Source organism: Hermetia illucens, chromosome 5 (assembly GCF_905115235.1).
Source record: "Hermetia illucens chromosome 5, iHerIll2.2.curated.20191125, whole genome shotgun sequence".
Classification (NCBI taxonomy): Eukaryota; Metazoa; Arthropoda; class Insecta; order Diptera; family Stratiomyidae; genus Hermetia; species Hermetia illucens.
This window is the reverse complement of record NC_051853.1, coordinates 65,637,785-65,649,590: the sequence shown is the minus strand read 5'-3', so window position 1 is coordinate 65,649,590 and position 11,806 is coordinate 65,637,785.

Here is an 11,806-nt window from a genome sequence, read left to right as displayed (position 1 = left end):
ATATTACCCAGGAGTGCAATAGCAACCCCAAATGCACGAAGGAAACGACTTCAATTGACTTGCCACCGAGCCAATGAATGGCTTGAAGGGCGCAGGTAGAAAGACGGCAAGAACCAACTGTTCTTCAGTGTTTTATCTTTTAGCCAATAAAACGGAAAAATATCTTCGAGGACAATCTTTTATTTTAAGACTTCATAGAGACTGGGTAAAAATCTTACACTCTGGCGTGTCCAGACCGGACTCTTTCGAAAATTTTCACCTCCTAACAAAAGAAAAGAAACAGACAGACAAATAAGAAAACCGAAAAACTTTTCTGCTGGGGACCCTTACGAGATTCGTAGTTTCGTGAAGCCTTTTGGTAATTGCTTATATGAGGACTCAAGTAACTTCAGAACATTATCCTACACACAGGTAGTATCAGACATAAAAGATTTCAAATATTAAGAAATTAGTTCAAACCTTAATTAATAAATCGTCACATTTTTGCCAGTTCTTCATAACAAATCCATAGTAAGCAGTGCATACTAACAACCAACAAAGCACAAAAACTTTAGTTTCGAAATTCCATATCATATCTCCTCCATTTAAAAGCATCTGAACAACCCATAATCATCGTCCTTCACAGTACAATTCAAAGCAAAAAAAAACATTTTAAACAATCAACTACAGAGCCCTCCTCATACAATTCCAACTTGCAAGTGAACGTTTTTGCCCACTTTTCATTCAGGGTGTACACTCCAAATAACCTTTAAAAAATATATTTCCGGATAAAAGTTCCCTGCATAGCAGCTCGAGCTCCAACAATATCTGTGCTTACATTAAAAACCTCCTTCGCCCAAGGTCCTTTCCTCCTATTCTGCAACTATTTCAAGGACTACCATATTTGAATTTTACTCAAAAATGCCTAAGTGTCCGTAACTCATCAAACAAAAAAATACAGTCCCTTGCCTCTGCCATCAAAACGTATATATCTGTATACATATATATTCAGTGTGGTACATCCACATAACCTTTAATCTGCTTTATGCAGATATTATGAGTACACACTCTATTCTAAATATACAGTGTCCTTTTTGAACCTTTGTCACCTGTACCGGAGGAAAGGATCACTTTTATATCCATTTTTAGCTGATAATTTCTTACCATACATACATACCTACTGACAAGTTCACGACTATGTACGTAACAATGTTGCATCATTATTCTCTACAAATCTGATATGAAGGGATGAAAAATCGTTAGGAATTACGAGGGGACAACATAAAAGCTATTCGACAGGATTTACAAGCAAATATGGAATAGATACTCGACTATGTACTTTTCCTTCCATTCAGGGCATTTTCGAGTATTTGAAGCCCTACTTCGAAGGGTATGTATGTTACGAGTACATATTCAAGTACATAGAAACATTGTTACTGAAATCTAGGAGAGCTAGAGCTAGGCATGATTTCCAGGGGTGGAAATGCGTTCATTACTTGCTTCTTCGCGAAGCTTTGACCTAGACCTGAAAGCTCAACGATGGCTTCATGTCGTGGTAGATGCAGATAATGTACAAGCACCATGTGCTGGTACTGGATGTATTCTAGGATCCCGGGAACTTTTCAGAAATAGTGTTCCATTAATGGAATGGTATGCAGGTAAGGATGTGAGGCAAGAATTGTGAACCCGTTTTGAGATACCTGAGTAGTGTGGGGAGAATGCATAGGTATTCAGAAAACAAACACAGAAATTGGGTCTGAGACGAAAGTATCTGAATCCTTACTTTAAAACGGAGCTCTGTAAATCTCAAGCCGTTGAATGGATGGCCCTGTTTCAGGTTCGTTAGTTACGATCAGATACCGTCTAGACGCTGCTTATCTCAGAATATTTCGGAGAGGAACAGTTCTCAAAGATGCCCATGCTGAAAAGAAAGGACTCCAAAATCCAATCACATCCCTCAAGCAAAATATGTAATTAGGGAGAATATCAACTTCAGACATATAATTAAGGTGCAAATAAAAATACCATTCCGATACAAGTCTCCTATAGATTTGTTGGATATAAAATATATCGTATGTGTGTAAAATCTTTATATACGTTATAGCATAATTTTTCGTGGGTAACAACCGTCTTCAAAGCTTTGAAATTCCATAATAACGTTCGTTGTTATTTCAGTCCCTATTTTAGATACGAGTACGAGTATGCATTAAAATTTGAATATCTAATTGGAGGTATTGAATAAATATTACAGCTTTTAGGGTAGTACACGTTCGCTCCCTAATGTGCGCCATATTGGACGAGGCAAAAGAAATTAGGTCAATATAATGGGGATCTGTATCGCTCACGAATGCAGTATATACATATATACATACGTGTATAAGTGCGTGGAGGAATTTTATTTGATACCGTCCTTTAATAACATTAATTATGCTGGGAGTAATCCTACATATATTTTTTCATTACAGACCGAAGCCTACTGAAATGTTGTTTATCCCTAAGCGAAGGTCTTTCTTAATTGATATGGAAATCACTTCCCAACTCATATTGGAGTAAAAGCCACAATTAATAGTCCCTTGATTTCAGATATTGAGAATTTTAATAAGTACTTCGTTTCAGTTTTGAGCTCTTTGAAGTGAATAGGGTTTGACTAAAGTAGATATTTAGATATTGATTGGATTAATCATCGCCATATTTTCCTATCAAAATTCGACAAGCAAACTTTCGTAAAATAAGATTGTCCATCTCCGTACTAAATAGAAAATGGGTTATAAAGTGAAAAGTTAACATCTCCCAACTTCAGTGCGAGTTGCCCTGAGTTTTTAGGTAAAACGCACACTATTGTCCCTCTACCTGCTGCAAAATACGATAAACATTTCAGGTTTAACAATTACAATTCTTCAATTCCTCGCCAGTGCTACAGCACACATCATTCACAAAGTAAAATTATTTGTTGTTACTTTGCTTGCCTTCTTTTACATTCTAGGATGTTCATTTTTTCAATCGACTGACACTAGGCTGTTGTAACAGCCTCCTGTCTAAATGGTTAGGATGGGAAACTAACCTTCCTGGACTGGCCTCTCTCCTCCATGTTAGATGTGCACGCCAAATCCCACAGCTGAATTTGAAGGTTGACATTATGACGGCCTCGTAAAGCCAATACATACTTTGTTCTCAGCTTCATTCGCATTGCCTTCGTCTCAATATGTTTTCTCCACGTTAGTCGGCTATCCAGTTGCAACCCGAAATACTTTACCTCATTCTGTTCATTGTTCAAGGTGAAAGTAGCGTGACAGCACTTCTTCTTCTTCCAAGAAGACCGCTGTGTAATACTTCATATCCTTCAGTGAACTCTTTATCTTAGACGATCTTGTGAGCTTGTGCGTTAGTACCATGCTTCTCTCAAAAGCCAAACCGGTGCTGGGGAATTACTTTGTTTTTCATCAGATGTCGTGCTATTTTTGAGAGTAGTAGTTTTCCGAACACCTTTGAGAGGATGGGTAGCAAACAGGCCTATGCCTGTATGATGGAACCTGCGTTTGGTACTTCCCACATTTACACCTGGAAGTTGCTTCAACATTTTTCCCGTGATTTGGTTATGCCTTGCAACTTTCTTGGGGTCCACTTGTTCTCGAAAGGCTTTGTTGCTTGGCTCTAAATGAGAAACTTCCCTTTGGTGTATCCATGAATTCTTTGGAAGTCTTGACCACATCTGCGGCAAGTGGGGGAGGAATACCTTTTTCAGGCGTTTTGCAAATTCAGCCCCCCTTTCGGTTTCACTTCTTGCCCATCTGCCGTCTGCTGATCTCAGTAGTGATTCGCATTGAGCAACTCTCTCTAACTTTCTTGTAGCTTACCACAGGGAAAAATCAGTTGATGCAGTAGGCCATAAACCACGTAAGTAACTTTGTAACTCCTACTCCCGCTGATCCTTAAGGGCTTCATGAAGCGATCGACTTGTTCTAGCCAATTGTTTTTTTAGGTGTACAGATCTGTGATTTGGGAGGGGGGGTTTTCCGTCGATCTGCTGAATACGGCTATATTCTCACGTCCAAAAGTGAATATAAACGCATTCGTATCTACAAATGTCTGTTTCAGATATTCTGTCTGACAAATGTCTGAGCCAGCTTCAAACATCAGACAACAGACAAACAAATGTTTGTGTCTGGAGCAAACAGGTGGTTGTTCAATCGGCTCACAGAGTACGTGCATATAAATAATCGTTACTTGCGTAATACGCATATATGTACATATGTACAAATAATTAAGTTTCTAAATGGGGGTAGTCCCTCACAATGCACACATAGATATATTTGTGACCATCTCAACTCATCATTTCGGCTTGCACACCCACACACACATCTTCTCTTCTAAAAATTGTCATCCCTATTCGATAGAAAAATATGTAGTGATTAATCCCGCGATAGCGTAAGCTGCCTCACCCGACGTTGTCCAAAATTTACAGCACACTCATAACCCAGTTAAATTTTATCTCGGTTCGCGTTAGTACGTATCATCCAAAACCTGGTCCCCAAGCATAACCCAAGCACTATCTGAAACTCAATCTAGTATCGATCAACAACCCCCACAGTATTTAACCATCGATTTCCTCCCCAGCCCGGATATTGATAGGTTTGATTTTTATTACCTCCTTCTTGTCTTTCAAAAAGTCTACTCGCACGCTTTACTACCCTCCCCATCACCATCGCCATCATCTAACTCGCAGCATAAAATCGACTAAGATCATCAGCTACATTGGCGGACCTAATTTGAATAATGTCTTAAGTATTTTACACAATCTCACCGCCTTCCTGTCTGTTTTATTAAGGAGGTGAAAATCTTCAACAGACACTGGATATGCCAGTGTGTGAGATTTTTATCCACTAAAGTTGCTCCTATCTTTGGTTCTGCAACTGCATCCAGTGTTCTCTAATAATAATAATTATAATCATTAGACATTTGCGGTCCTTATTGCACTCTTTGGCAATATTGTCTTTCTCCCATTCCTTCTGCACCGACAGGATCGGTCAATGCCGCCGGTGTGTTTCCGCAAAGTGTCCAAACATGAAGCACTTGAAACACTTTTTTATTGAATCTGCTCTCCCTCGGCAGACAACCTGTCCGAATCGAACCTTTCTAGCGGTGAAAACTTTATGAGCTGCCTCTCGTAGTCGTATTGTCGCAGCCTTTTGAGTACTTCCATAGGTTTTTCACAAAGTTACAACAGACACCTCGGCAACTTCCTCCAACTTAAATCGTTCCTTCAAGGTAATGCAAATTTCTCCTTTGGATGTCACTTCGTCGAGATCCTTGCACTGTATATAGACCTCATGTTTTTGGGCCTGTACTATGACATTCTCCCGAAGTGAGTTCTTAACGTAGGTACGAAAGGCGTCAGTTTTGTTCAAGTTGGATTTTTTCAGCTCCAACATGAGGTCGCCCTTCTGGGTCCCTCGGAACTTGCTGACATTTCCGCTTAGATATTTTAGATCGAGGTCAGCTTTGAACTTTTTCTCCGCATATGAAGGATTGTCCTTGCCTCTGAGTAAACTCCCTCCTTTGCTACGGCGCAAAAGCTTAGGGGATGTAGTTCTCGGTTTTATGCTTCAGCTCCATTTTCGAAACTGCTCGTATGATTTTTTTCCTCTTAGGTGCCTGCTGACTTCCTAGAGGATCCACATCTTTTTCTCGCACTATGTTGGGCGGCAAGTTGATGTTAATACGTTTAAGTGCCATTTGAGTCTCCAGTGGTACTGTTCGTTGGGGTAGTAGGTTTCAGCTTGACCGTGGTATTCCACAATTAATTATAGTGCACACTAATAGTTCCCTGCGTGTCTGCCTGTCTATTAGCCTTTCACACGACTTTTCTTAAAAATGGGCATACCTGGGGGAAAGAGGTGGTTTCCCTTTTTTGACTTACTTAATTCAAGTGAATACCGTATTTCGAGAATAAATTGTTCTCCAATGCTCATTCTACTAAAATCAACAAGTCGAAAAGCCGTAAGCTGGACACTTGAGTTACGAAAGAGTTTGTGTTTTTGGTATATGGTGAATTTTCAATGTACGATTACTCATTCGTGCATACCTATATAAAAAATATAAATATTACGTTCATGGCAAACAAACAAATTTTGCACATTACCTCTTACTGACGCGCACATACATATACATATAGACTAATCCAATGCATGAAAATCAAGAGCGAATCGAGTTCGAAAAAGAGCTCTCGCAAAATACCCGGTTGTTTGCCACAAATACGACATATCCCTGGATAGTACGGCTGGAAAGAAAGTCATGCAAATCACCTGATAGATGACAGAAGCATACAATGCTACCATCTTAAAGAGTGGTAATGGAAAGGTAGCGAAGATCGCCTCAGGTAACCTGCCCACGCCTCCCGAAAGAGATTGTTGTCACTCTGTTTCCTAACCAACAGAACGGGGAAATGCAACAAGTGGTAGTCCAGCTCAACGAGCGTGTAATACCACTAGTAACTAAGGAGAAGTTGCGAGAAATATATGGTAGGATCAGTGACAACAAGGCCCCAGGTTTGGATGGCATCCATAACGCAGCTTTGAAGCTGACAGTGAAGACTAGGTCTGACTTTTCTGCTAACAATTTGAAGGCACGCCTAGAAGAATAAATATTTTCTGTTCTGTGGAAAAAGCAAAAATTGATGTTGCTTCCCAAACCCAAGAAGCCCCCTAGAGATTCAGTAACATATCGCCCGATCTGCCAGTTAGATACAATGAGAAAGACGATGGGGAGAGTTGTCCGCAACAGACTGCTACCCATCCTTGAAAGTAGCAATGGCTTGTCGGGGCGCCAGTATCGTTTTCGGCGCGCCCACTCTACGATGGATGCATTCAACTTCGCCAATTAGAACCAGATTAAGGGGCTGACGTAGTGTTTTCGGCTATCTAGTGAGTCTGATAGAAAATTATTTCGCGAAAGGCCTCTCTGGTACAGGACGGATGAAGGCCCCAATGGATGCATCGTCACAGCAGCGGTTCCGCACATATCGGTAGTGAGTCACCTGATGTGGAAAGTCATGTATAATGCGGTGTTTACTCTTCCCGCCCCCGACGAAACTACGATTTGCGAGTCTACGGATGACCTGGCTGTAGTTCTTACATCCCAGTAGTAAGAGCGGTAAAGACTTAGTAAGAAAGAACCGGGCTTACATTTGGAGATGAAGAAAGGGAGGTCATAACAATGAAAGAAGAGCACTGTGAGGATGGAAGTCGGTAGATATACGGGCGTCTCAAAGCCGGCTATCAAAAACTTGGGACCGATGATTGATGCGAATCTGAGCTTTAAGGAACACTTATATTATGCATGCCAAAAGGTTGGTACTGCCACCGCAGCACTTGCAAATATATTGTGAATATTGGGCCGAAACACTGTAGGAGGTTGCTTTTAGCCGGAGTGGTACGATCCATTTTACTTCACCATCTGTGTGGGGAAGCTGGTGCATTTAGTTTACCGGCTGATGCCTCTGGTGACGTGCAGCGCGTTTCAAACCACATCAGATAAAGTAGTGCTGGTTGTGGCCGCATGGTCCCCCATGGTCAATATTCTGATGAAGGAAAAAGGCATATACAGGGGCACGCAAAACTCAGGAATGCGGCAAGGTTAGAGTCGTCCGAACTCTTGCATTGCAGGTAGGACGAATCTCCAAAAGGTACAGGCCCATTCCCATTAGGGTTGGATTAAGCAGAAACATGCGGAGATCAACTATTACATCACCTAGTTTCTGACGGGGAACGGTGGGTACTACTGACAGTACCTGTATCGGTTTAGGTTGGATAATTTACCGAAATGTACCAAATCTGATGGAATCAGAGCATATAATGTTCCATTGCTTAACATAAGGTTCGCAAAAAGTTGGCAATGGTGATGAGGAATTTGAACGAAGCACTGGGCTAGAACGTGAGCCCGGAGTATATAGTTGTGGAGATGCTACGATCGAAGGGAAACTAGCCTGCAGTTTCCCCTGTAATCGTAAAAATACAGCAGGAATTATTCAATGAAAAAGGAAGAAGGAAAACGGAAACAGCGGAAGCGCGAGTGCCTAAAGGAAATTTTTTTTTATTATTATGTCCTGTGTTATCTATTATTATTCGTACCAAATTTCGCACTTTTAAAATGAATTTAAGGTGGTTTTTGGTAAGTTTTTAAAGTTACTATACCTATATACCATTATTAACCCTATTTAGTTACACTGGGTGAATTTCACTCAAACCAGATTTTGAGCTCCTCAAAAACTACCTTAATTTTCAATGATAGCTTTGTGGCCTCATCGTCCGTTAGTCTGAGATAATCTCTATACTTTTAGGCAGTTAGCGTAACTTATAACTTATAAATATAATGTTTTAATAACAGATTCTCAATCATTTTTTGGTTTCATATCAGTTGAGTTTAAATATATTAATTTTTTTAATAGAAAACAAGATTTTTTCATTAGGTTAAACTGAAAAATGTTGATAACAAACTTTTAGCGATCCTCAAAAAAATACATTCTAATCCTGGTTACGGTAACATTACCGAGGCAGGATATTACTTTGTGAACGTTGGGGGAAATTCTCCCAGCATAATTTTAACGTGATTCCTTTTCTAGGGTTAACTTTATTTGAACAGATAATGTGTAAAAATGTCAGCCCGATTTGTTAAACAGAATTTCAATTACAATTGAAAAAATTTGGTTTCGAGAAAAACACGTTCAAAGTTTTCGTATTGTATGCACGTCAACATGGCCTGTGCTGTTCCATGTGCCGTAACTTGGTAAACATTTTGAATTTCGATTTTCGCAATATACCCCCAACATATTCTAACTTTAAAATATGTATAAAAGAAACTAGTCGGGAAGCCGCAAGCTGGGCGCTTCAGGTATGAAAGGTTTTGTTTGCTTCTTGTGTGAGTATATTTGTGTGTAGAACTATCCCATTTGTACGTAGCCCGTTAAGAATATGCATTTAGCATATCAGATTTAGTACTTCGGGTTGTAAATTTACACGGTAAAGACAACTTTAAGCTACTGTAACTTTGTTACTTGTTAACTTGGAGATAATATGCTTCATATTATATTTTATACTACTACCAAACTTTTATAAATCTGAGATAAACTTAAGGCGGGTTTTACTCAATTTTCCCAAAAATATGGTAACCTACTATTATTAACTTAATTTGAACAGATATCGATATGGAGAGTATTTTGAGACCTGAGCACCATATAGAGGCAGCTTCATTATTTTTTCAGATTTTTCGGTTGGGCAGTTTCTGAGAATGGGTCTGTTAAAGAAATTATCACTCTTTCCATCCCTCCCACTCCCCACCTTTTTAACAAATCTCAAAGCTAAGACCGGTTTCGAAAAGTACTAATTAAGACCGTTCATTTGATACCTCACGCGACTATATTTGGGAAACAAATTTTACACCTCCCCTTTTACATGTATGGAGACCCCCCCCCCCTAAATCTCAACGTAGGAGAATATCACTCACTGCATGTCTGGGGGTCCACAGGTCCCACGTTCTCACCAAATTTCGTGTCAATCGGTATAGCCGTTTCTGAGAAACGTGCCTGTGGCAGACTGACAGGCGCACAGACAGACAGACAGACATTGAACCGATTTTAATAAGGTTTTGTTTTGCAAACAAAACCTTATTAAAAATATTAGAAAACCCCCATAGCATAAAGAGATTCTTACATCACATATTCTCACTAAATTTCTTGAGAACGGATTCAGCCATTTCTGATTAAATTGGTTGCGACTTACATTGAATCAAAATTAGTAAGATTTGGTTTTACACAAAATAAACAAAACAAAATATAAAAAGTTTGGTAGAAATCCTGCTATTATTAACAACGTTATAATAGGTCAACCTTGCATTCTTGACATTACATCTGCACCCTTGGTTTACTTAGTCCTACCGATACCAACGTCTTAGACTGTGTTCTCTACTGTCACTGCATGCTATGTCGGAAAAGGAAAAAATCTTTTCAAATGGATTCACGCTTGCCCTTTACGGTACAGCTGAAACCCTCGCCTCCCTGGAAATAAAGGTATCTTGGTTAGCATAACTAATATACATGAACTTGAAAACTTCCTTATTCCAGTTCGCCAAAGATAAAAACATCTCAGAAGATTGTTTCAAATAATAAACCAGCCAATATACTTACATAGTCAAGAGTAAATTATTTGAAGGACATTTGCCCACAAGTAGCTTCTGATAGGCAGGAAATATTTGTAAAGCGCTTACAGTTAATTCGTAAATCAATTACGACTTATACATTATAAATAATTCAGGCCTGAAATCATTATTCACAGAACCACTCCCCTCTCCCCCCTTAAATATATAATAAGTATATTTAAGTACAAATTAGGAAATAAATACATTTTCAAATCTTTCCTCCCAAAGCCATTCGTCTGTAACAAACCCAATTAAAATTTCAGTAAATCTCAATATGCCGTACAATCCTAATTTTCTGAATTGAATCTAAAATTGATATCTGCTCCCCACCAGATACATAACAATTCGAGAAACTGGAACACATGTAATAAAAGCAGTGCTTTGCTGCAATCAATGGAAATTACATACAACAGTCTCGTTAGGTACACATAGCGCCACAACACCACATTCAGGCCCTGCTTCCGAGTAGCATGCGTGCGTTTCAAGGCTCCCAGATGTTACTACTATATCTTAACGTTGGAACTCAGAAAGCTGAAGTAAAATGGGGCTCTTGTGGTAGTACACTATTCGGAAGCTTACTGAATCGAGGGGACACCCCTTCCTTTGCCCAGCCGGTGTAGCATAAACTGAGCATGCGCCATTTGTTTTAAATATCAAAATATCTACACAAGGATGATGGGAAGGAGCCGAGATTATAAACACTGAGTATGTGTAGCTCAACGGTAACCAACACACCAATTTCGGATTTAGAAATATCCTTTGATGTGGTTGTATATGTATGAATATTCACCACCCCCTCAAACCACTCGACACATATTTAAAGTGCAACGAATCGATTTCGAGCAGAACCTTTCAGTTGGGGAAGGGAGAAAGCGATGCAAGGGGAAAATTTGTTTTTGCCAGGCATATTTATAGGACAGGTCCTGCCACGGGCAACTCTCTATATCGGGATTGGACCGTTTTGAAATTAGGGCATTCACTACCCTTATAAATATATAACAGTCGGAAAAGGACTTGTGTTGCTGTAGTACGTTTATGGTCAATAATTTCTTATTTCAGGACGCTAATAAAATGCCCAGGATTTTGCTTTGTTTCCGTCGTATTTATTCCAAAACTTCAGCAAATAGTTCCTGGAGAATTTATCCTTTCCCAAAAAAGGACACGGGCAGAATTTCGACGAACGAATTTTCTTTGCCTGCTCTGCACAGATTATTATTATTGATTTTCCTTCTAGCTATCTACCCATCTGGGATGTGACCTTGGGTTTGGTGAAATGCTTTAGCTTAGATGGGACTTATAATTTTTAAGAGCTGTTGAAAACTATACATGCCTATTTGCTATGGCTTTCATTTGAATGTGTTAAGATTATACAGGCACACAAGAGCTTGTTGGGATTTGTTTTTCTTCCTTTTTAGCTCATCATGGATTCGGAACGATTTTCTTCTTAGGGGGTTTTGTTATTGTAGGACATATTATCGTCTATGGAAATTGTTTTCGGATTCTGCAAGAATAATCATTTGCATACTTTGCAAATACTCCTCTTTTGAGGAAATGAATAAGTAAGAATTGCTTGCCTTCAAGGGGGTTTCCATAATACAATACTGATGAGATATTGCATTTTTTATCTACGGTCTATAAA